Here is a 26,324-nt window from a genome sequence, read left to right on the forward strand (position 1 = left end):
CTGCAAATGTGACAGAGCCACATTTTCATGTTTTCGTTCATTCTATGACTAATTTGACCCCCACAGAGACACCAGAGAAGCTGGAGATGAAATATCGGTCACCAAGGGTGCATTAGATGACAGTGCCCTGCATGCCCATCAGGGTCTTAACCATTCTCCATGGCTGTCCACTGCTGGGACCAGTGGTCTTTACCCGGCGTCCAGTGGAGCAGCTCTCCATCCCTCCAACGCACAGACTCAACTCCCTCTTATCTTATCAAGCCCTTAATGTGGATCGTGTCACTCCCCAGGAAATAATTCCCCAGCCCAGCACTCCCACATTGTGCCTGACATTTACACAACTGCCACTCTGATTGCATATTTCACCAGATTCACTTTCAAACCCGGGTGAGACAAGGCAGTGATGTGAAACACATTTCAGGCTCAAGCACAAAATGAGCACTTTTCAAACTACAGGCTATTTCAAATGAAAAACAAATGTGCAGCTGACGCCAACGGTGAAGAAGATTTTGACTTATTAATTATACTTGGGGGGGGGGGAACATTTCACAAATGTTTGTGTTGTTCGCTGGCAGCTTTCATGCTTAAATGTTATTTAAAAGTTAACATGTTAAAATGGGTTAAAAAAGGACATTAAATAGGATCAGCTGACTCAAATATTTCACCAACGATGCACAATTGAGTTGAATCATTTATGAATTTCATTTGTTGCATTAGTTGCCTGGGTGCACAGAATGTCAGAAGAACTGTTTGCAATACTGCTATAACTACTGCTATTAACATGTACCAACATCATTGTTAACATGGTATATTAGCAGTAATTGGTGGTATAGAGCATGATAACCAATTTACTTTTCTGTACCAAAAGAACATGAACATAGATCAATTTAGCTTATAACTCCTCATGCAGGATGATCTGGGACTAACATCTTTCTGTATTATTATGGTCTAATTAATGCCACAGGGATTCTGAAAACTTTGCTCTTAGGAGTTGGCAGCTTAGAGTCTTCTGTTTAAAGATTTGTTCTTACAACATGGTGGTTGTTAGACCCTAACTCATAATTGAATTGAATATGAAACAAACTACGCTTTTAATTTGAAGCACATATTCATATTTATGTATATGCATTTTGTTTAATCGTGTGTTTTAACTAAAAAGCTCTTCCGAACTGTCTTTGTAGTTTCTTGCTTGTAGCGGTACATTTTATGTCATACAGTTTGTATCACAGAAGAGCAGCAATTTTATGCCTAAGTGTTACATCAGCAGATGTCCAATTCACCATCATGTTTGCAAACTGACACAGGCTATGATGCTTTAAGCATTAAAACGTCAGGTGATTCGTTAATTTTTAGTAAAGTCATTAAACACCCACACCATTCACTCACACATTTCACACCACTGGCCAATTTTGAGGTGCCAATCCGTCTAATGTCAATGCCTTTGGATGGCGGGAGGAAACCCACGTGAACATGGGGAGTGCATGCAACTCTGCGTACACAAAGGCAATGCGGCTACATCTTAAGATATATACATAATATACATTCTTTTGTGATTTAGGAAAACACCAAGTATTTTCATAAGATCATGGGAATCACACACAGACAAACTAAGTTTTTCACCTGAGCTGCTCAAGCCAACCCACCCCAGAAATATAGTCCCATGAATAAATAAATCCAAAGTTAACTTTCACTGGGCTTGATAATTCTAAGCATAATACAGACAGTAACATTATACTAGAGGGAAGAAATTGTTACAGCATAAATTTTGCAGTGTTGTTACATGGTGATATTCTGACCCGGCCCTAATACATTTTAAGCCCTAGGCAAGATTCTAGGTGTTCTGGGGGAGGTGGAGGGGGCAGCGGCTCTGCGCCACTGTGGCCTCATAGGAAATGTTTATAATAATGACACAGTGTGAGGAGACGTGAAAGCTCGACATGTTTTAAGGAAAAGTATTTTTTTTTAAAGCGAAATTAAAAGAGTTTGATTGCTCAAAACAACAAAGAAACAAACATAAAGAAAACACAGTAAGCATGTGACTCTCATCAGTCTACTGGAATTTGTGGCATTAAAAGAAAACACGTCCTGTTTCCTACATACACCATATAAAGGGTCATGGTCACTTGGGCTTCACAAGTGGCAGCTGGCAGGACCAGCAGTGCCTGTCTGGGACAATTTCTACTACTTAATAGCAGTTTAAAAAAAAACACTTTTTTTTCTTCCTCCGTTTATGTGCCCCCTGGATGGATAGCACCCATAGCATTTGCCTATATAGCCTATGCCACAGGCCCTGGTAATCAGGTAAACCAATTATTCATATCTTGTATACAGATTTAGTCCAACGGGCTGTGAGGTTGAAAGTTTTCTTTAGTGAGGTCAGCAGAGGTGAGCGTCACTGTGCAACTACAATCTCCACTCCTGTAAATGCTGCCGTATGGCTGGGTACCGCTTGGCATTTTTGGGAGTGTGAAATAGTGCAACATGACCTAGGGGTTGTTGTTATCTGTGAGCACATTCCGGTTTTAAGGTGGTATGGACTCAGATAAAAAAAAAATAATAATAATTTTTACGCTGCGTCACGCTTCTGTGAAATATTCAGGCAACACAACCAATTTACGAGTTAATTTGAGCAGACACCATTCAGATACAACACAGCAACAAACGACACAAAAATGGCACCTCAGTGTCACCTTGCCGGCTCGGGATTTGAACTAGCAACCTTCTGATTACGGGGCCACCTTCTTTACCACTTGTCCGGTTGGTGGGAAGGGTTAGAGGAATAAGCAGCTTTTTCAAACTCTACAGCCAGCCATGTACTGAGTTAGAACCTGAAGTTGTTGAACATGACTTTTATTTTCTTTAATTTGTACAGTGTTCACTGATGATAAGGAGTGTGTGCATAAGCACTTTTGTTTACATGTTTACATTTCAGCTCAGTCATGAATTGTGACCTGTATATCATGACAATCGTATATTGTAATACGCATCATATCGAGAGGTCCTTATTAATATCCACTTCTACAAAACTATGAAGTTTTAGGGATTTACAAAAGTTCCTGATACTATCTGTATTTCCTTTCATCAGTCTGTGGAACCAAAAAAACATTTTAAGGAGCAAGTTATACACTTTGTAGTACAGCAACGCAAACTTTGTAATTTATTTCATTGATAAAGAACAATTATAAGATAAAAATGTGGGATTTAAGGTCCTTGTATTAATGAAAATGTAAATGTCCACAGTGTACACATGAAAAAAAATGTAAAGGTAGCTGTATGGTACTCTGGGCTACATGGCATTATGCCACATGTGATGAAAGGAAGCATGCAAAGAGAATCTCTGTTTAGTAGTCAGCACAAACAATAAGGAGAGTTACTTATTTTCCATATGGCCTTTGTCACTCTTCCACTGACATTTTAAATATGCCCGGTTTCACCTTTGCCAACCTGCCTGTCATGCTGCATGCTAAATAAAGTGAGTCGAGGCCCGATACAGAGGACAAGAGGCTGCCAGATAACCCACAGTGGAAGCTCAGGGCCCACATAAAGGTAGAACTGGGATGAAAAGCATCGAGGAGTGACAAAGTATGAGTGCAGTCTTAATCCTGGCACAAGGTAAATGTCATTCTCCGGGTAATGCAGTGGATCTTCAAAGTAACACAAAATCAATTTCTGATATTATTTATGTAAAGAAATTAAATGTATGACATGATTTCTCTGATGAATTAAAAAACTATATTATGTTTTAATAACATGCACTTTGTGACAATGTACAATGAGGCGAAAATAAGTATTCTGGCCCTCACAGACCTGTTACTTCTTTATGAAGCTCTTGTTACCTGTATTAATGGCACCTGTTTGAAAGTGAAAGTGAAGTGACACGGTGACACAACGAAATGTGTCCTCTACTTTTTAACCATCACACTTGGTGAGCAGTGGGCAGCCATGACAGGCGCCCGGGGAGCAGTGTGTGGGGACGGTGCTTTGCTCAGTGGCACCTCGATGGCACCTTGGCGGATCAGGATTCGAACCAGCAACCTTCTGATTAAGGGGCCGCTTCCTTAACCGCTAGGCCATCACTGCCCCGAGTGGTTACATATTTTGAAGCCTGTTATCTGTATAAAAAGACACCAGTTCACACCTTCAAGCAGTCAGACTCAAACCTCCACCAAGGCCAAGACCAGAGAGCTGTCGAAAAACACCAGCAACAAGATTGTACACCTGCACAAGACTGGGACGAGCCAATCCACAATTGCCAAACAGCTTAGTGAGAAGAAATCAACTGTTGGAGAAATTATTAGAAAATGGAATCACTGAATCTCCCTCAACCTGGAGCTCCATGCAAGATCTAAACTGCTATTAAGTAGTAGTAACCTTGAGAACAATCAGGAAACAGCCCAGAACTACACTGAAGGACTAACAAAGGTTACCATTACTATCACATTACGTTGTCTTGGATCAAAATCCTGCAGGGCTCGAAAGGTCCCCTATGCATAAGACAGCACAGGTCGAGGTTCATCTAAACTTTACCAGAGAGATTGTCTCTGATTGTCTGGTATGATCCAGAAGAGGCTTGGGAGAATGTCATGTGGACAGATGAGACCAAAATAGAACTCATGAAGAATGCTGAGTTGCATTCCAAGAACACCACACCCACATGTCATACATGAAAACGTTTGACCTCTGTCAACCAAGGTTACATTAAAAGTAATGACGTGAAATTACTTATTTTCTCATAATACTTATTTTCTGCACCATTATACAAATAAATTCTTTTAAAAATCATGTAATGTGATTTCCTAGATTTACATTCTGTCTCTTGCAATTCAAGTGAAACCGCAACAATGAAAAAGCATAGGTTAGGTTAGCTGGTATCAGTATACACTAAAGGTCAAATGAGGGTGGTCCCTCTTTTGCAACAAAACAACCCTGACCTAGACCTCTGAAAGTATGCTGTGGCGTTGCATCCCACCCACTGCCAGGTGCTACTGAGACAAGATAATCGATGTTGTTCGCTCCACATATTGCTGGTCATGTTATTGCAGATTGACTGTCAGTTCAAATACGTGTTACAACCTTCTCCAACAAGTGGATATGACACTGTCCTTCAGAAAGCCTACTATGTTGACACTGCATGTTAGACGTTTTTTTACACTTGAAACAATGAAACCGTGGTTAAGACTGTTAGGATTAACCCAGCCAACGGGGACATATTTCTTTATGTCGGTCCCAAGCCTGGGTTAATGAGGAGGGTTGCGTCAATAAGGTCATCAATTGGGTTGACAACCAGCCTCTGTGGTGACCCCCTAATGGGAGAAGCCAAAGGAATAAGATGAAGAACGTTAAGAGTATTAGCATAAGAGTGTTATCAAGAAACCTCTTGCCAAAACAAATAAATCAGGCATACATGCTTCAAAACCTCAATAAGTACTTTGTAAATTCTCAAGAACTCAAGGTACACATTACCCCATAAGAACATTTAGTTCAAACGATTCAGCTCTTCCCACCAAGATTGATAAATGCATATGAACAGTGTTTTTGACATAATTGGGACTGAATGAAACTGAAGTCATAAGACTGTAGGGCATTCCATGTGGAGCAGCTTTGGCCTTGGTCACTGGATTGCTGTATTTTGCAGTTATCCTGTTCATTTTGCTCTGTGTAATTCTACTTCGGGTTTAATAAGATACCCAGTCTCTGCTGATGAAATGCACCCCAACGGAATAATGATGCCATTGTCGCCACCGCCACACTTCACTGAAGGGATTGTTTTTTTTTGTGTGGCATTAGCAGTGTTAGATTTTGTGCCACACACAGCAATTTCTGAACGTTTCAGTCTTACTCCTTTTTTCCTGACTCGCACTAAGCAACCGCAAATGAGTAAGTGAGTACAAGTATGTAAGCAAGATGGCATCATGTAAAAACTAAAAGCGAAATAAATGCAGAGAAGCACAAGGGAATCTTAGAAATTCTGCGGAGGTCTCTTTTAATTACGAGAATAATAAAGAGCACTCATACTCGCCACATCACCTTAATTGCATTATGAAATCAATTTTGAAATGAAACCAAAAGACGTCGAACAGCATATAAGTGGGGCATGCATGATTTAAATGTATTCAAGCATGCAGGAAAGGTAAATTATTTTGACATTTTGACTCATTGTCCCAAAAATAAATACTAATAAAAAAAAACCTGGCACTTTTTGAGGACCAATGGATTTGTGCATAGATAGAATGGCCTGCCCCGATATCATCAATGCATCAGCAGAACCTGATCCGAATTATTTCGATGCTGCTGTATAAGGACATATTCAGGCAAAAACCCCACATTCAGTAATGGTAACACAAAAGCCAAAGCAACTAATACTCACTAATGAAACCATGTGAATGACTCAGATATATTTCCCTACAAATGGGGAAATAGGCATGAAGTTTAAAAGTCACGCTCAGTGTACAGTTTGTGTTGATGCTTGTTTGGCACCATGAATTGGTTGACATTTTGGTAGAGTGCTTAAAAGACAATTAACTCAATGGCGAACATGCGCACACAAACAGGTTCCTCTACCATCCGACGGCAATTTGAACTTCCCGGTGCTGTGCAATATGTCAACATTAATCTCAGTGGATTTCTTCTCCACAAAGACAAACGGAGATGCTCAGTCCTCAATTAGATTCTACGATTAAAAGCTCTTGAAGTTCAAGCTGATCGTGATGTGAAATTACGCAAGCTTGAGGTAGAAGTAGAAACTTTGCGTAGTCGTCCAGTTCCTATTCCTCGTGCTAGAGCTTCTACTGGTGATAGTGGAATAACCGGTCCTGAATTTGACATAAGTAGTCAGAGGTAGATGCCTACTTTGTAGCATTTGAGCGTGTGGCTGCAAAGTTAAACTGGCCAAAAGATATGTGGGCTTTACTACTGCAGTGTAACCTAGTAGGCAACGCGCAGGAGGTGTGTGCTGCCTTGCCGATTGAAGAGTCGTTAGACTATGATGCAGTGAAAGCAGTAGTATTGAGAGCATATGAGCTAGTTCCAGAAGCCTATAGACAGAGGTTTAGGGCATGTTTAAAGCAGCCCAAACAGACTCATGTGGAGTTTGCAAGGGAAAAGAAGTGGTGTCGCGCTTGTAAGATTACCACTTGCGAACTTGAAGATTTTAAAAATTGCTTACCGGAGAACGTTGTTGTTCATTTAAATGAGCAAAAAGTATTAAAAATCACTGATGCGGCTGTGCTTGCTGACGAATTCGTCTTTTCTTCGGTACGTCAGTTTAAAGCGCCTTTTGCCACGGATTCCGTCATTCGTACTGTGCCTAATGGTAAAGTCAAAATGTCTGGTGGTGGAAAAGCAGTTTTAAAGGGCACAGAGAAGAGGAGGGTTTGTTTTTATTGTCTTGATCCTGGTCACATGATTGCTGAGTGTAGCGCTTGGAAGCAAAAGGCTAGACCTAAAAGTGCAGCGACTGTACAGGCAGTTCCTGATTCAGTTACACAGGATGCTTCTTCATTTAGTCCTTTTATGCTGACAGGTTATGTGTCACTTGTAGGAGACTCTACAGTTAGGTGTGTTCAGATTTTAAGGGACACTGGATCGGCACAATCTCTCGTATTGGAGGATGTGTTACAGTTTTGTGATGCATCGTATGCAGGTGCCAACGCGCTAGTGCGGGGTATCGAAATGGGATGTATTAGTATTCCTTTGCACACTTTTAACTTGAAGTCAGACTTAGTTTCAGGCCAAGTACAGATGGGGGTTTGTAAGAAGTTGCCCGTTGAGCATGTCAGTATCATATTGGGAAATGATCTTGCTGGGGGTACAGTTTTTCCCAGTCCAATTGTCGTAAGCAAGCCAGTAATTTCTGAGATACCAGATCTCTCTGTAACCTTTCCACTAGTTTTTCCAGCTTGTGTGGTTACAAGATCTCAATCGAAAAGTTTTCAGGATGTTATTGACTTGTCTGATTCTTTTCTGAATGTACCCCTTAAGCAGGTAGAGTGCAGGTTATCTGTTAAGGAGGATGGGATTGCAGAGCAGAAGCCCAAGTTTCCATTGGAGAAAGACTCTGTCGTGGGTAAGGAAAATTTGAGTGCTGCCCAGAAGTTAGACCCCACTCTAACAAATTGTATTAGTGCTGCAGTGGCAAGTGCTGACCTTGCGGTGGCAAGGGTGGGATATTTTTGGGATGATAAAATTTTAATGCGTAAATGGCAGCCAAAAGAAAGTGATGATTGGCAGATAGCGTATCAAATAGTTTTACCTTCCACTTACCGATCTCATGTGTTGAGGTTAGCGCATGAAAATGTTCTCGCTGGTCATCTAGGTGTCACGAAGACATTTCAGCGAATTGTGAAACATTTTTATTGGCCTGGTGTGAAAGGTGATGTTTCACGATTTAGTAGGTCACGTGATGTTTGTCAACGTGCAGGAAAGCCTAATCAGACTGTTCCTAAAGCTCCACTTCACCCGATTCCTGTCATTGGGGAACCGTTTGAGAGGTTGATAATTGACTGTGTAGGACCTTTGCCTAAATCAAAACATGGGCACCAGTATATTTTAACACTTATGTGTGCTGCTACTTGCTACCCTGAAGCCGTACCATTGCGTACATTGAAAGCACAGGTAGTTTTGAAAGAGATTGTGAAGTTTTGTACTACGTTCGGTCTGCCGAGAGTAATTCAGACAGACCAAGGCACAAATTTCACTTCTTAAGTGTTTGAGCAGCTGTTAAAAGAGCTGGGAGTTTCACACAAGTTGTCTAGTGCTTATCATCCAGAATCACAGGGTGTATTAGAACGCTTTCATCAGACGTTGAAGACTTTGTTGTGTACTTTTTGTACTGAGATTGGTAAAGATTGGGTAGATGGATTGCCACTTCTCATGTTTGCTGTGAGAGGGTCCGTTCAAGAATCTTTAGGGTTCAGTCCTGCAGAACTTGTGTTCGCTCATACAGTTCGCGGACCTCTGAATTTGTTGAAAGAGCAGTTAACGGGTAAAGAGAGCGCCCCTATGTCTGTTCTTGATAATGTGAGTTCTTTTCGTGAACGCTTACACAAAGCGTGTAGCCTGGCTAAGTCTCATCTTGCAGTAACACAGTGTGACATGAAAGAACGTTATGATAGAAAGGCAATTCAACGCAGTTTTCAGGCGGGTGAATCTGTTCTTGTTTTTCTCCCCGTTCCTGGCTCACCGCTGCAAGCAAAGTTTTCTGGACCTTATACAGTTGAGCAGAAACTTAGTGAGACAGACTATGTCACAGCTACCCCTGAGCGCAGACGTAAGACAAGAGTGTGCCACATTAATATGTTAAAACCTTATGTGATAAGGGATGTGACTGCCTCTATGAAGTCTGCTGACAAGTGTAAACCGTGTGTTACAGTGAACAATGTTCCTGTTGTTGCTGAAGAAATGTTGTTGGAAGAACCTCACTCGCCTGGTGTACGTCTTAACAATTCTATTATCTTTGGTAATATAGAGTTGCATCTATCATATTTACCTAAAGATCAGTTGAATGAAGTTGTGAACTTGTTACGGAAATACCCGTCATTGTTCTCTGTTCTGCCTGGGAGAACAACTGTGTTGTCCCATGATATTGACGTGGGTAATTCTACTCCCATTAAACAACATCCTTATCGAGTGAATCCTGTGAAGCGGGATATCATGAGAAGTGAGGTAGATTACTTGCTTCAAAACAATCTTGCTGTTCACAGTCAAAGTCCGTGGAGTTCACCATGTTTACTTGTTCCTAAACCTGATTCTACGTTTCGTTTTTGTACGGACTATAGGAAGGTAAACAGTATCACCAAACCTGATTCTTTTCCATTCCCCAGAATGGAAGACTGTGTAGATAATGTTGGTGCTGCAAAGTATGTGACAAAGCTAGACCTGTTAAAGGGTTACTGGCAGGTTCCTTTGACAGCGTGTGAAATCTCTGTGTTTGTCACCCCTGACAATTTTCTACAGTACAACTGTATGGCGTTTGGCATGCGAAATGCCCCAGCGACATTCCAGAGGCTCATGCAGAAAGTTTTGTCTGGACTGTGTAATTGTGAAGCATATCTGGATGACATTGGGGTTTACTCTTGTAATTGGGAAGACCATCTTACTAATTTGGAGAGACTGTTCCTAGTCCCCTTAGTAAACGTCAGTTACGTAGGTTCTTAGGGATGGCTGGATACTATTGAGGTTTTTGCAAGAACTTCGCAACTGTGGTATCTCCCTTAACTGACTTGCTTAGCACAGGGAGAAAGTTTGTTTGGAATTCTCAGTGTGAAAATGCTTTTATTGCTGTGAAAGACCTTTTATGCAATGCTCCAATTCTCTCTGCCCCTAACTTTTCTCTACCATTTAAGTTACAAATTGATGCAAGTGCTGTAGGTGCAGGTGCTGTCCTGTTACAGGAGGATGATGCTGGTGTCGAGCATCCTGTTTGTTACTTCTCCAAGAAGTTCTCCAAGTGTCAGAGAAACTACAGCACTATTGAGAAAGAGGCTCTTGCCTTGGTATTATCACTTAAACATTTTGAAGTTTATGTGGGTGGGAGTTGTGTACCTCTCGTTGTTTTTACAGACCATAATCCTCTTGTGTTTCTCTCCCGAATGTGCAACCTTAATCAACGGTTGATGCGTTGGTCATTGTTCCTTCAAGAATATAAGGAACAACCTTGATATCCACCACAAGAAAGGAGTGGAAAATGTGGTTGCAGATGCACTGTCCAGGGCTTGTGAGTTTGATGTTGGTGACTGAGAGTAATATTGTGTCTGATGTTATAGTAATTTACAATCCATTGGCTGTAAGTTTGGTGATGGAGGTGTTACGTCCTCTGACGTATTTATTTTATGTTTATTATATTGTAAACATGAATTGTCATGCTACAGTATGTTGTGTTTCTCTCTCTTCTTTTTCTCTTTTTTATTTTTTTTCTTTCTCTCGTCTACCACACTGCACCAATCACCGCTGGATCCACATTGGCTAATGAGGGGGAGCTCTGTGGAGTTAAAGGCTGCGACACCTGAAGGACAGGGGAGGGAGTTTTGTGGACGAGCAGAGCAGAGCTGAGCAGGAAAAGGTGCCCTCCTGCTTTCTGACCAGCTCACCAGAGAGTATTGTGTTTTCTCCTGCCTTAGACAGTAGCTTGTGTGCTATTGCTCGTGCTATTTGTTAGCTTGTTATTTGTGCTAAGGTGCTAGCCTGTGCTAAGTCTTAACTTCAACTTCACCAGTTGTCATCTTTTTAATCATTGCTACAGCCCTGTTCCTACTTTTTTCTGAAACTTGAGTTCTTTGTTTTATTTACTTACTTATTTTATAAGGAGCAGTAGGGAGGAGGACGCCATTTACTTTTGGTATCATCTTTCAGATGGCTTAAATCACAGTATAAATTATCTTTTTTTGTAGGCAGACATTAGATTTTTCTTCATGTGTTACATATTTATTTTTGGTGACTCAGAAATATATATATATATATATATATATATATATATATATATATATATATATATATATATATATATATATATATGTGCTAATTTCTAAACTTTTACTGTAATCTCAGATATTGTAAAATTAGACTAATAGTCCATGCAGTAGTTGAGATTTTTTAGGGAGTTTTAAAAAACTAAAGCATGAAAAATGTTTTTCCTAAAAAACATTGGGGTTACACAAATAATTACACAAACAAGAAAGAATGTCAGTCAATATACCCCCCAGTCCCATTCAACACCAGAAAAATATGCCTCGTTATGACACTGGTATAAAACATCAATCAATATGCAAAATGCAAAAAACAATGTTATATACATAAATTGATGTCTTAGAGCTTGGCCTCTTTTGTGTTCACAGATTCCATGTCTATTTTAGAAGACTGTGCTGAAACATATTGTGACAATCATCCATTCCATGAAATTATTAGGGGCAAGCACAGAGTGGGTCACTCTGTGATTCACAGTTGGCCGAACAAATGCTGCTGAATATTGGGGCTTAGGTGAAATCCACATCTAAGGAAAGTTATATGAAACTTGGTGCATCTTACTGAAATCCATAATATATTACATGAAAATGGCAATGGATTATTATAGTTTCTTGAGTGTTCTGTGCCACGCCAGGGAGTCAGTCAGATCTAGAAGTTGTATGTATCTCCTTCAAGGTGGTGGCCATATGTTAAATGGATAAAAGACAACAATTTGAGATCCCAATTTGCAGTCAATGTTCTGTTAATTCTAAAAATATAGAATGTTTGAGACCTTAATGGACTGATGCTAGCTACAACAGTAAAGTAGTGGGGCATAGGGGTGGGTGATAATTTTCAAAAATCTCTATAAAAAATCAGTGTTAAGTTAATTATACTCCTCTAAAGAGAACCTTTGAGAACAGGGCCAATTTAGGAGTCAGACATTTTCAAAATATGCATACTACTTTTGTAGATGCCATTACACCATAAATACATTGTATTCATACATTATTGTATCTCAGCCAGGAATAAAGACATGAGAGGACATGAATTAAGATACCTGGATGCCCTCGTAAAGCCAGGCAAGTCTAACCAAAAGTCAAAATATCAAATCCACTGAATTTAAATTCAAGAACAGAGAAAGGATGCAATAACACGTTAATCCAAATGACCATGAAGACTTGCAACACTGTCTAAAAAGACTAGAATATTGGGATCCAGCTTGGAAGTGTGACAGACAATATAAAAAGTGAAACAAAAGGATTTATGTAACCTGAGAGCCATGAGGACACATCAAAGAATATTAAACAGAGGCTGAGGCCACAAAAAAACATGAGATAAAACATGCCTGAAGAACCTGAGGTAACACTTTTCTTAACTGTCAAAGGCGATATTATTGTGTGCACACTTTCAGCAACATATTGGAACAGAAGATGGAACCAGTGGAATCCAGTGACTCTAATCATGGACAGCTAGCAGTGATTAGGGGTCCATGATTAGGGCCCTGTTATAAGGAAGGAAATGGGAGCAGAACAGGGCTGTAGCATTAGACACGCCTGCGGGTTGTTTAAGTTTCCTATTGTATCCTTTTGAGCCATCATGCTTTTTGTGTTCAGTTAAAAATCCCTTTTTTAAATGGCAACCGTGGTCATCCCATGGATACAGGATGGAGAGCTGTCTCCCTAGTGTCTGGTTACCACTTGACCTTTAAATTGCTTTCAGTCCTCTTCTTGGTCTAGTCAATAAATCCTCCTAAAACATACTTCATTATTATGATGCATGCGAGTTTAGTTAATTTTAAGTTTTTTCTCATTCAGACTTTTTTCTTTCACTGTGGTTGGTTGGTGGCCCACCCAGGGTGAGTGTCCACCCTGCATGCAGTGTCCCAGAGTTTGCTCTGGCAGCTCCAACCTGATGAAAGTGAAGTGATTGTCATTGTGAATCACTGCAGCACAGCACACAAAAGGCCAATGAAATGTGTCCTCTGCTTCTAACCCATCACCTTAGTGTGCAGTGTGTGGGGACGATGCTTTGCTCAGTGCCGCCTTGACTGTTCGGGATTCAAACCCACAACCTTCCTAGTATGGCTTCCTTACCCACTAGGCCCATTCCATTCCATTTTACACCTGATGTTTCCATTCCATTTTACACCTGATATCACTGAAGAAAGAATCAGTTGTATTAAATCAGGACAAACCCTCTAGGACAATGGTTGGAAATGCATATGCTGGATTCCTCCATCGTGAAAGTGAAGTGAAACTGAAGTGATTGTCATTGTGAAAAACTGCAGCACAGCACATGGTGCAGACAACAAAATGTGACCTCTGCATTTATCACCCATCACCCTTAGTGAGCAGTGAGCAGCCATGACAGGCGCCAAGGGAGCAGTGGAAAGGGAGTGTGGAAACGGCCACTTTCTTAACTGCTAGGCCACCACTGCCCTGCAATTCTGATAACTCTGATACATATTCTGATAAAGTATCTTAAATATAACCCAATAACCAAATCTGATGTTAACAATATTTATTTTTTTAATGAATAACTTATTCTGTTTTGAAGAAGCTTAAGGATGCTTTCATCTAGAAAAAAAAATCCAAGAAGCCATGCTCTGAATTGACAACACTCTTAAATGAGTTAGGTCTGCATCCTACACTGCTGATTTACTCCCTCTGCACACTGCTGTCTGAACAGTAATCTATAATAAATGATGAGAGAACAGCAGACAACATGCCCAGGCTTTGATCATTGATGAATGTATATTTAGGATGTGGTCTTGCAGATGTGTCTCCAAACTAAATATTTTGAATGCAAATGTACATAACGGTGCATTTTTAAAATCAATAGAATTCCATAAATAGGGGGTCTTTGCACTTGAATTTAGTAAATGTAACAACATTGATGTATGTTTCTTTGGTTATTTAGTCAGGTACGTTTCAGTCGTTTATCAAGAATGCTGAATGTTGACTTAACCGAAAATGGAAAATTGCACCAGGAATTGGGCAGGTTAATTTGCATGTACTCGCCTATTGGGGATGAAATGAACTAAACAAGTGATTTGATCATGTAAGAACAATTCTTTAATTTGGATTTGATGCCAATGCACGGTTGATCAACCGAATAGAATCATTTGCTGCTTAAAAAAAATCTAGCTGAACTAACTAAATATGTGTGGTTTGAAATAATCAATGTCCATTATTTAATTGAGTGAATCCAAATTTAAGTTTACACTGAAATGAAACACAGTGTGATCTCTCTCAGCAAATGAAATATGAATCTCGGTCTGTCAGGTGACACATTCTCTTGCATTCTCACATACATTTATGACAAATTTGTGTACCTGCTTCCCAGTCATGTATACATTTATATAGATAGTCCTGGCCAAAAGTTTTGAGAACTGCTTTTGTTCTTATTATGGAAATTTGGAGAAAATATTCCAGAATATTATGAAGTGTTATCAGATGAATTGCAAAGTCCCTATTTGGCATAAAAATGAGCTTATTTGCAAAAAAAAAAAAATTCACAAAAGCTCCTGCTGAGATCATTTCAGTGATCCTCTCGTTAACACAGTTGAGCGTGTTGACCAGCACAAGGCTGGAGATCATTCTGGCATGCTGAGTTAGGATTGCAGATTGGATGCTTATAAGGAGGGTGATGCTTGAAATCCTTGTTCTTCCTCTGATAACCATGGTTACCTGCAAAGTAACATGTGCGGTCATCATTGCATTGCATAAAAAAAGGCTTCACAGGCAAGGATGCACCAAGTTTCATATAACTTCTACTTGTGTTGTGAAAAAGGCTTCAGGAGATGCAAGAAAGTCCAGGAATGAGTCCTGAAGATGATTCAGCTGCACGATCGGGTGCCACCAGCTTGCTCAGGATATATCAGCAGGCAGGTCTTTGTGCTCAAGTCCAAGTCAAGTCTCAAGTCTTTAGTCCCAAGTCCAAGTCAAGCCTCAAATATCAAATGACTGAAATAAAAGTTCTAGTATAAAGTTTTAGAGAAAGCTATAAAATCCACAAATCATCAGAAGCAGCTGAATTCTAAATGGCTCTAATTTGACTGCTCTGAGAATGCTAAATTAATGTGTACATCACCAAAGCTGCAAATATTGAGCCCTGGGAGAAGGGGAAGGCAATGTACATTCTGTTTGTTAAGGTCATAGGTCATTAAATATAATACAGCTAAATGGAGTTTTAGGCTCCCAGATGCACTGATTAATCCAATGTGGTAAGAAATATTCAAAATTAAACGGAATTAAAAAAAATTAAACGGTAACTTTGGGAGCTGAACAATAAAGCTGTAAGCTACATGTAGTTTACAACTGTGGGCAACATTCATGTGTGGGGCTGCTTCTCATCCAAGGGAGTGGGTTCACTCCCAACTATGCCTAAAAACTCAGCCATGAACAAAGAATGGCACCAAAACTTCTCCCAACCGTCCAAGAAACGTTTGGTGAAGAACAAAGTCTTTTCCAGCATGATGGAGCGCAGTGCCATAAGGCCAAAGTGATAACTAAGTGGCTCGGGAGAAAAAACAAAACAATTTTTGTCCATGGCCAGGAAACTCCCCGGACCTTAATCCAATTGTGAACATGTGGTCAATCCTCAAGAGGCGGGTGGACAAACTCCAAGCACTGATTATAAAGGAATGGGTCAGGATTTGTCCCAGAGGTTGATTGACGGCATGCCAGGGCAAATATTGACTCTTTGCATAAACTTGATGTAACTGTCAATAAAAGCGTTTGAAACGTATAAAATGCTTGCAATTATACTTCAATGCACATTTACATTTATAGCATTTATCAGACGCCCTTATCCAGAGCGACTTACAATCAGTAGTTACAGGGACAGTCTCTCTGGAGCAACTTATGGTTAAGTGTCTTGCTCAGGGACACAATGGTAGTAAGTGGGATTCGAACCCGGGTCTTCTGGTTCATAGGCGAGTGTGTTACCCACTAGGCTACTACCACCAATGCACCACAGAAACGACGGATAAAAAGATTTAAAAACACAGAAGCAGCAAACCAAACCTGAAAACCAGTATTTGTGTCATTCTCAAACCTTTCGGCCACGACTGTACTTCAAAGAAATTCTTCATGATCTCTACAATGAGAGGAGTCCAGCTGTTTAGGGGTGGGGGGGGTCCCAGTCCGTCTAAATGCAAACCCTTAACCAAAGTCCAGTTATCAGGAGAAATCCTTATTGGTTGCAGAGGTCGAAGGAAATTCTGAAGCTTCATGATGCAGAACGAGGTGCTATATTCACAGAAAGGCGAATAATTATGACAAATAACGGTGTCCTGTGAATCAATTATTCTTATGGTCATACATCATATCCCTTCACGAGTGATTTCTCTCCTCTTTAGCTTTCGCTTACTCGTTTTGGCAAGTAAAGGCTCATGTTTGTTGCTGCAGCAGAGATTGCCGAGCTACGAGCTGGAAGCTGTGCCGTTTACATCAAAGAAGCCAGTGCATACAGACCAAGCGGCGGGATGAGCTGTCACTGGCTTGGACGGCTTAGTGTTTGTGATTATTTTTAATGCTGCATTGTTTACTTCTCAAACATGAACATGACACATGACTATACAGATTGCACAAAATGCCGTTTTTGTGGCTTGATGGATTTGGAATGGGAAAAGGCGTGCTGACAGAGCTAACAAAAAACACTCCAAAACTCACAGACTCGCCATGCACTGCAGAAAGCTTATGTTTGCGTCACCACTGCACTCCAATGTGCTCATGACAGAAAGCCTCCTCGACTTCAACTGGAATCGACTTCAACCAGAGTCAGTATCAGGCTAATTGCCAATTGGGCAGCGGTGGCCCGGCGGGTGAGGAAGCAGACTCTTAATCGAAGGTTTGCAGGTTCAAATCCCGAACCACCGTGGTGCCAACTGCTCCCCGGGCGTCTTTCATGGCTGCCCAGTGCTCACGAAGGGAGATGGGCTCGTGCTATGTTGTGCATCACAATGACAATCACTTTTTCTCAGGTGAGCTGTCAGGACTGTGCACAGGTTAATGCCAAGTGCTAAAGGTGCCATATAAATAAAGTCAGACTGGTTGAATCTGTGTGTAGTTTGGAGAGCATTTGCTCTGCTGCACACAAAAAAAATGTTGATGCATGTGTTTCGTCATGAAATGATGTGATACTCGAAGAACATTTTTCTGAAAAAAAATTGGCAAAATACTTAATAGGGAAATCCTATTGGTGGTTGATTTGTGTGTCACAGCAGTCAATTATAGACAAGAGTATTGCAGATCTAACATTTGTCACCTTCAAAAGTGTACGATAGTCAGGTTTTATGAACCTGTGTGGTGTGTGTGTGGTGTAATTGCTCTACAGCGCTCTAACTGCTTATTGATTTTGAAGAAGAAGCCTCTGAGGACTGGAATGGGAATATTAAAATATTACCCCTGCTCACTTTCACAGCAAACTACGAGATCCTGATCTCTTCAAGAATAAAACGGGGCAACACTTCAGACTTCAGCTGTAATGATATATTTTCAGATATTGGTCAAACCTGTTTTTAAAAGAGCATGAAAGGAAGCTGAAACGCCACCAACTAGCATTCAGCAGCAGCCCGGAGAAGGTCTCCAAGCAGCGTCCTGCTGTTTCCAGCTCTTGCCAAGCACAATAGAGTCAGCAGTCTTTATTGTAAAGGATTCACGCCTCTTGCTTTCATGTGATTTTTACAAGGCTGAACCTTCCTCAGACCTTTATTACTGTTTTCTTCCTTCTCTTACTTTATATGTATTTTTTGTCATTACACAGTCTTTGTTACCTCCTATCCTCTGGGCTTTTCTCTTTCTGTATACACACACACACACACACAGATGCCAGAAAGTGAATTTGCTTTCAGGCAATGTAAGTTGACATTTAAAGGAGGGAAAACAAGTGTGAGATGCATGTGATTTTCACCTTAACAGCATTCATCACAATATCTACTACAATATGAAATTAGTCTATGCAAGTTTATTTAGCAAGTATGGGTACAACTTTTTTTAATTAGAAATTAATACAATTTATTTTTATCATTGCTCTGCCTTTTGGACTATCACTTACAGAACACAGAGTTGCTTTATTTGGCATTCCTTCTGTTCTTTTCTCAAAAATCTATTTCACTGTCTCACACAGCCTCCTTTATGTATTATTGTTAATTAAAATATTTATTGTAGGAAACATTGTACAGCTACTGATACTGACAGTGCATCCTTAAGTGGTGAAAATACACTGCCGAAAACACAATATGAATGCATTTCATCTGTTTTCATTCATCTGTCTGCTTTAGACTGAAGATAATTAAGAATAAATAGACCATTTTATTCCCAGGGAGAGACAACTTCACCATGACATTAATATCAATAAAGGAAGACTGGCATGTGTTACACTGCAGTCTGTCAACTTTGAGAATTCCTCATGTCATGTTGCAGCTTCTGAGAGACCGACTTTAGTAAACCATCAGCTAACGGAAACGTCAAAGGCATTTTATATGCATGCCACGGACTTATTATATAGGATTCCACATGAGTGTGGATCTGAAAAACACATCAAGCACAATTTCCACATGAAGTGAAGCTGTGACCTGCCAGAGATAAATATAGAAAACATTTTTTTTTCTTGTATAATATTTGTTAATTGGTAGATGGGATTTAATTGGTATAGTTATAGTTAAACTCAGTAGTCTGGGAATGCTGGGTGGAAATCCGAGTGCCTTTGTTTTGGGAATCCATGGACTTCTTGGAATAGCCAATGATCAAAACATCAGCTAGTTTAGTATCTGTGCCTGATTGTCCTGAAACTTCGTGGACAGATAAAGCATGTCACAAGGAAGAACCCATAACATTTTAAAGCAGATCCATGATTAACAGCCAAATCTCCAAATGCAGTTTCATTCTGTTAAAGAGAAAAGCTAGAGCAAAAGGTGAAACTTTGATAACGTGTGAATTTTGCTGCTTCCCCTAACACTGCATCCTATACATTTGTTTAGTACTGTATGTGTACCGTAGCCATTTACTTTTGCAAATACCTCGCAGTAGCCATGCTAATGAGTGCAAATCCTTCTGTCTTCACAACAGTGATTCAGCAGAAAGTAACCATGGAGAATTAGAGAACATGATGGAAGGTTCCACCCTTTCATTGCAATTCAATAACTACCTTCTCAAATATAAAAAGCTAAACTTTTAATCTTCGGAACAAGTGCCCGCACTTCATGACTGATTTAGTTGAGGCACAAGCCACGCTGTTGAACAGCACGAACCCCAGTCATTTGCCGGCTCCTTCCAAACTATTTACATATTAATACCCACCGTCACAGATTATGCATCCCCCAGCTGCGCGACCCAGTGCCATCCACATTCATAGGCGACTCTTTCTTATGAAAAAATAAAGCAATCTCCGCCGCTAACCAGAAAGAAGATCTTTTTTTTTACCGCCCTCCCATCTACGAGGCTTAGCCTATTAAACTAGCCACTGAGGCAGAGGGTGCTCATAATTGGTGTTCCCCCTTTCCACACAGATAAACGGAATGAAGGTTAACCTGACAGGAAGGTGCTCACACAAACTCCCCATCGTATTTGTGGCAAATAGGCAGAGAGGAACAGCCTATGGCTTTAAGCCCCGGGTGGGTCGCCCGGGTATTAATCACAGGCAAATGGTCTGGAGGAGGTTTGAGGCTTGGACGCTACAGGAGACGTGTTGCTGAAATGGGTCGGATTCATGTCACAGGGTGTCCACCAAGGTTGTTTTAGAAAAAGGAACATTTCAGCATTCATGTATTCAGCTGCTTGCAAAATAAAATGGCAAAAAAGTCCTGCTAATGAACTGAGCCTGCATAATGCGCCATCCATTTGTTGACGGCCACTTCACTCAGGTCGTCCGGACAAGGTCACTGAATTTATTACCGGGGGAGGCCCGCGCAGCACCAACATCAGCCCTCCGTCCCGGAAGGACAGGGCAAGAATATGCTTGTGTCACTGCATGTCTTGCCATTAAATGCCAAACAAAATGCCAGCGGCGCGGAGTCTTGGCTGAGAATTTATGTCTGGCCGTATCTGCTTGCCACGAGGCAGGACGGCGGCCCCCTCTGTCACGAAGCCCCTCTGTCTTTGTTCAGTGCCACCGTTACCGGCAGTTCAGCAGTCATGTCATGATTTGCCAGCCACCGCATTTCCTTTGCTCACTCGGTGCCACCAAAAGAATGATCCATAAGTTATGCATGCGCGGAGATCCAGGATGAGGATAAATGAACCTGTTTATCCCTCAAGCGTGCAGCGCCACAGCGACAAATGCGTTACACTTCGTATTAAGCTATTACGTGGCTTATTTAATTAAACATGAACATGTGATGACTTCATATGGCCACAGAAGAGTCCTGGGCCACGGCCTGTATGTTGCCGGGGAAACTTATCCAGCGGATTTAGGAAGTTCTGAGCCGGCCAGGCATGAAATGTGAATGGAGTGGTGACCCAGAAAGGGCGTCAAGTACAAACACCCACAGCCTCCCGTGCCCGCCTCTTTATCTGTGGTGCGACAGTTCAAGCAGTTCTGCTGTTTCTATGTCCAGATTAGATTGGCCCTACAAGGGTCTCTTATCGCTCCCGATGATCACTATGTAGGTGCGATCTGCAGGAAAGCTGCAAAAAGAGGCAAAAAAAAAAAGCTCAAAGCACCAGCAGCCCAACTTTCAGCAAGCTGACGCCACAACAGGCAAAAAATAATGTCATTATTTGTTCCTGATCCCACTTTGGAAAAAGAACGAGAGTTGAATGCCCTGGCCACCTTGTTCACTAGTGAGCAAAGCATTGCAAACCAATACAAATACGGAACCTGCAACACTTTTTACATTTATATTTTAGGCATTTGGTAGACGCCCTGATCCATGCTTCCATGTTACCATCGATGAAGTGATCAGTTCTGGTTCATCAATCTTTTTATTCACTCTGTTGTAGTTATTATACATAAGTAAGACAATAAGAAGGTTACAGTAATTTTAAACATCGTCACGGACCATAAATCCACAATCGGATGTCAATCGGCAGTTGATCTATAAAAATTCTAAATCATCATAAACTTGCTCAAAGAGATTTGCAGATAAGCCACCAAATGCGATCAGATACATATTATGATAAACTTCCGGTTGAGTTGCCAGTGAGCTTCAGTCAATGAGAGTGCAGGACACAGGGTGACAGAAAGAGGCAGGGACGTCACAATACTTAGTGATACATTTCTATTATCATTTATTTTTCTATTTTGCATGTTCCATAACTAATTGTTATACCAACATCTCGAACAGAACAACAAACACAACAGAATTAAATTTACATTTACAGCATTTTTCAGACGCCCTTATCCAGAGCGATCTGTAGTTACAGGGACGGTCCCCCCCTGGAGACACTCATGGTTAAGTGTCTTGCTCAGGGACACAATGGTAGTATGTGTGATTTGAACCTGGGTCTTCTGGTTCATAAGCGAGTGTGTTACCCACTAGGCTACTACCACCCCGTAGCCCACCATCAGTAAACAGACAGGAAATTCATGTTTCATTTAGATGACATCAGATTCTATAAAGTTCACAGCACAAATCCCACTCCTGCATATTGATTGGCTGGCAGGAGTCCCCAGCTAGACAATACACCATATATCACAATAGCAGCACTGTAATGCAATATAATTACTATTTACCCTACCAGTCAAAAGTTTGAATGCACCTACTCTGTTGCGTTTATGGAGACTGAGGTGGAGACTTTTTGAAGAATCCAATGCAAGAAAGTGTATCTGGTGCAAAATAATCACAATCACATAATCACATATAATAATAATAAATAATAATAATAAAGTGATGCGCTGTGAATACTGTCTGGATGCACTGTAGTTTATATTTTTGTAGCAGGAGAAAGTGAAAAGTCGCTTCACGTGGTGCTCATTAACATTAGTATAAGATTTTATTTTCTTTATTTTCATAACAGCCATAAATGAATATGAAAGGTGAACTGTGAAACAGTACATTTTGGGTCATGTTATACTGAGTATCAGGAGCATGGTTTCATAAATTAAACAGAGTAAGAGGTCCCTCACACAGACACTAGACAGTCACACATGAAACAAAAGGTAAAAATGGGACACGGCAAAAATACATTTGTACTAATTATAACAGTTGAAATAACAGGAAGCACCAGGGAAGGTCTGGAATGTGACACTGAGAGATATTCCCAATGATTTGTTTATCCAGGGTATGAAGCCACAACTGGTGCAGACCAGTTCCCATTTCTTTATGTCTAGCATGACCCTTTTCTGCGTTACTGCTTTAATATCTGAGCCACATGTATTCAGGTTTCAGCCTTTAACCTGCATTGAAAAATGAATAAATGGCTGCGTTTCTTCATGAGCAAAACTTATGCCCACTTCCCCAGTGTTATAAACACCCTTTTCCCCATAATGCAACATGCCTGTATGGCTGAAAACACCCACAGATTGAAAGTCAAAGCCATGTTCTGGAATGAATTGAGATAAAAGACTACGGCTTTTGTTCACGCTGTAAAGACGTTAATAAAATAAATAACGGTAGGCAGGCATTAGGAAAATGAATGAAGTGGGTCTGTAGAGAGTGGAGGAGCCTCTCTATCACACTCAGGAACGTGGTACTGTTGCGCAGCGCTCCTCCACTACAGTGGGCACTGTGAGACCCTTAGGAGACGTGACATGAGCAAATGATTACTGTGCCACCACACGCGCAGAGGGCAGTCACCCTCTACCCCAAAACATCCACACAGGGGGAGGCCACCAAAGCTGGGACAGGGATGGAAAAATGGAACTCTGTGAGAGAGTAAGTGCACCAGGATGCCACGGCTCAGGGACATAACAGCCTTTTTTTTTCAAAGTCTCTCTCTCGCTCTCTCTCACTCACACACACACACACACACACACACACACACACACACCCTTTGTCTCTCTGTCCTCTCAACATATGCCCCTGAATTCTGACTCACATTTCGATATATATACACACACACACAATCAAAATGTGAGTGCATACACATGTGTGTGTGTGTGTGTGTGTGTGTGTGTGTATATATATATATATATATATATATATATAGACACACACACACACACACATTTCGGGCATTCAAATGATTTTTATATTACTGTTCAAGGCAAGCGTACACCAGACATCTTCTGAATTCCCTGCACGCAGGGGCAGGACGCAGTATCACAGTTCATCACTGACCAAGCACAGCATGATTCCGCCGGATCACCCATCACTTCCCGGCACTGTTCGGCTGATGGAGAGACAATGTGCCCTGTCCCCTGCCAGCCGTGATGACAGGATGTGTATGTTCTGAGTGACTGAGGGATGTTTGAGCGTCACCGCCCAACCCAAGCAATTCATTTCTGGGTATTGAAATATATCAAAAGGTCACAAACTTCAGTATTCAATGTTCAGGTCAGTGAATGGGTCGGCGACTTAATTACTTAGCAAGTTGCAATCAGTTAAAGAACCCAGTGAGCAAAAGGCAGACATCTGCACAGACAGACCAGGAGCAGGCTGGTATAAGCAGTGGGATTATGCATGCCCACACAGCAGTGCTACCATCAGCATGATTGGGATGATGGGTTTAATACCCGGAGTCAGAGGAGAGCATTCTCACTGAACTCATTCAAATTCATCTCCACATGGGGAAAAAGTGAGAAAAGACCATTTGGCAGGTGGTGAGGGCTCAGACGAATCTTCAGCTGCCTCTCTTGCCCATTTGACCTGGCCCTCAGAGGCACTTATAAAAAAAGGGGTCTCCAGATCCCTTGGCAGACAGATGAAGTGTCAAAAAAGTCCAGGTCTGTGATTCACCGCACAGATGTTTCCAGAAACAGCAGTGTCAGAGCCTTGTTAACCCACAAAAGCAGTGGAAACAATCGATTTTGGAGGAGCCTCTCTCCCCACAACACCTCAGGTGAGAAATACGAGAACGAAAGCTGCCGACGTAGCATCACCATGACTATTCAGGGAATGCGGCAAGGCATAACTTTCTTTGCGGCTTCCGCTGAATAAGAAAATATCCTTCTCCTGTTGCTGCTTAACACCGGAGTGATGTATGCAAATGTAAACCCCATTCTGGGGACAATGCTCACAAAGCACTACAAAAGATGTCAAATGTGGAACGTGTTTGCTAATCTCACATCAAATATGTTTTTAGGATTCACATTTAGGAATTAGGAATCCCGGGTGCATCTAATAAGTGAAGTGATTGTCACATGTGATACACAGCAGCACAGCACACGATGCACACAGTGAAATTTGTCCTCTGCATTTAACCCATCACCCTTAGTGAGCAGTGGGCAGCCATGACAGGCGCCCGGGGAGCAGTGTGTGGGGACGATGCTTTGCTCAGTGGCACCTCAGTGGCACCTTGGCGGATCGGGATTCGAACCAGCAACCTTCTGATTACGGGGGCGCTTCCTTAACCACTAGGCCACCACTACCCCTTTAATATGGAATGCTTCACGGATTTGTGTGTCATCCTTTCGCAGGGGCCATGCTAATCTTCTCTGTATCGATCCAATTTTAGTATATGTGCAGCCCTAGCAAGCACATCTGGCTTCTTAAAAAAGCTAGTCCAGGTCGATCGTCTGTTTTGCGAATGTTCTATGTGCTAACTGTGCTGACCTGCTGTCCATACCCACCCTTAAAAATACTTTAGTTTTCAGTTTCGAAATGAGAATTTCTGTTTCATCTTGTGATAATTTCTTAATAAATCATGCAAGGTGGTGCATTTGTGCATTGTGCCCTTTCTCGTGCCTGACACCAAGAACGTTATGACAATTTGAGAACAATGATGTTTTAAAAGAGGAGTGATGTGGAGACACAGATGACAGAGTCCTTCTTTTCCTTTGCTTATAATACCATTTGTTCACGGTGGCATCAGCAGGTGGAATTTCTTTTTTTTTTACCTCTGAAATAGTCTTCTTGGCACAACGTCCACTACCAACTCAAACATGCAGCTTCCAAAATAGCCCCCATGATGCAATAGAAAACAGATGCAGGCACCGTGTTGCACTGCAAAGTGAAATACAAACACAGATCTGTTGGGGAGCGGCACGCTGATACCCACAAAAGTTAATTGTTTTGCAGCTTGTAACCATTCATGTGAGAGCCATAAAACGATTGTGAATATGGCAAATGTGTGAATTCTTAGACAAATTCTCACACAAGCCAAATTCTCTCATAAAACATAGAGGCAATGGCAATTTAAAGACTCTTCAGCTGACAATAACATCAGCATGAAAGTCAGATGTGATGAAATGAAGCCCACTTTTCCACACAACAGCACCGTCTTCACTGGGAATAATTTCATAGGCAGTTGTCTTTTTTCTCTTTTCTTTTTCTTTCTTTCTTTCGTTTTTTTTCACCACCAATGACAAGGTAGCATTCAAGTGGAAGCATAGACTTGGACAAGGTTTCTCAAACACATAACCTTTGCCCACTGGTGGGCTTTGAATGCCCTGCGGTGGTCTACACATCTATATTCAGAAGAGGTCACGGATCTGTGAAGGTGTTTCAAGTTGTCTTAGCTCTGTCCTGTAAGAATCTAGATTTATGCTCAACGTGTCAAGGTGAAAACATTGACAACCAAAAAAAAAAAAAAAAAATAGACAAGGACAGTATACAATTCACATACAATTTGGAGGCTATATCCTTGTGTGCAGATGTTTGTGTTCAGGTTCACCAGATACGGTCACAATCAATGAAAAACATTCCACAAATGCAATTCAAGATAAATTTACATTTACAGCATTTATCAGATGCCCTCATCCAAAGTGATATACAATCAGTAGTTACAGGAACAGTCCCCCTGGAGACACTCAGGGTTAAGTGTCTTGCTCAGGGACAT

The 26,324-nt window shown here is 41.1% G+C and overlaps 1 protein-coding gene and 1 non-coding gene across 3 annotated transcripts in view; both read right to left on the minus strand.

Annotated features, from left to right (window-relative positions):
* Positions 1-26,324, minus strand: part of cntnap2a (contactin associated protein 2a) — a 283,755-nt gene that overhangs the window by 205,944 nt on the left and 51,487 nt on the right. The gene's annotated exons all lie outside the window — the stretch shown is intronic.
* Positions 24,919-25,025, minus strand: LOC114785010 (U6 spliceosomal RNA). The gene has a single exon (XR_003748993.1). It is a non-coding gene; the product is annotated as a U6 spliceosomal RNA (small nuclear RNA).

The sequence above is a fragment of the Denticeps clupeoides genome, chromosome 2 (genome assembly GCF_900700375.1).
Source record: "Denticeps clupeoides chromosome 2, fDenClu1.1, whole genome shotgun sequence".
NCBI lineage: Eukaryota > Metazoa > Chordata > Actinopteri > Clupeiformes > Denticipitidae > Denticeps > Denticeps clupeoides.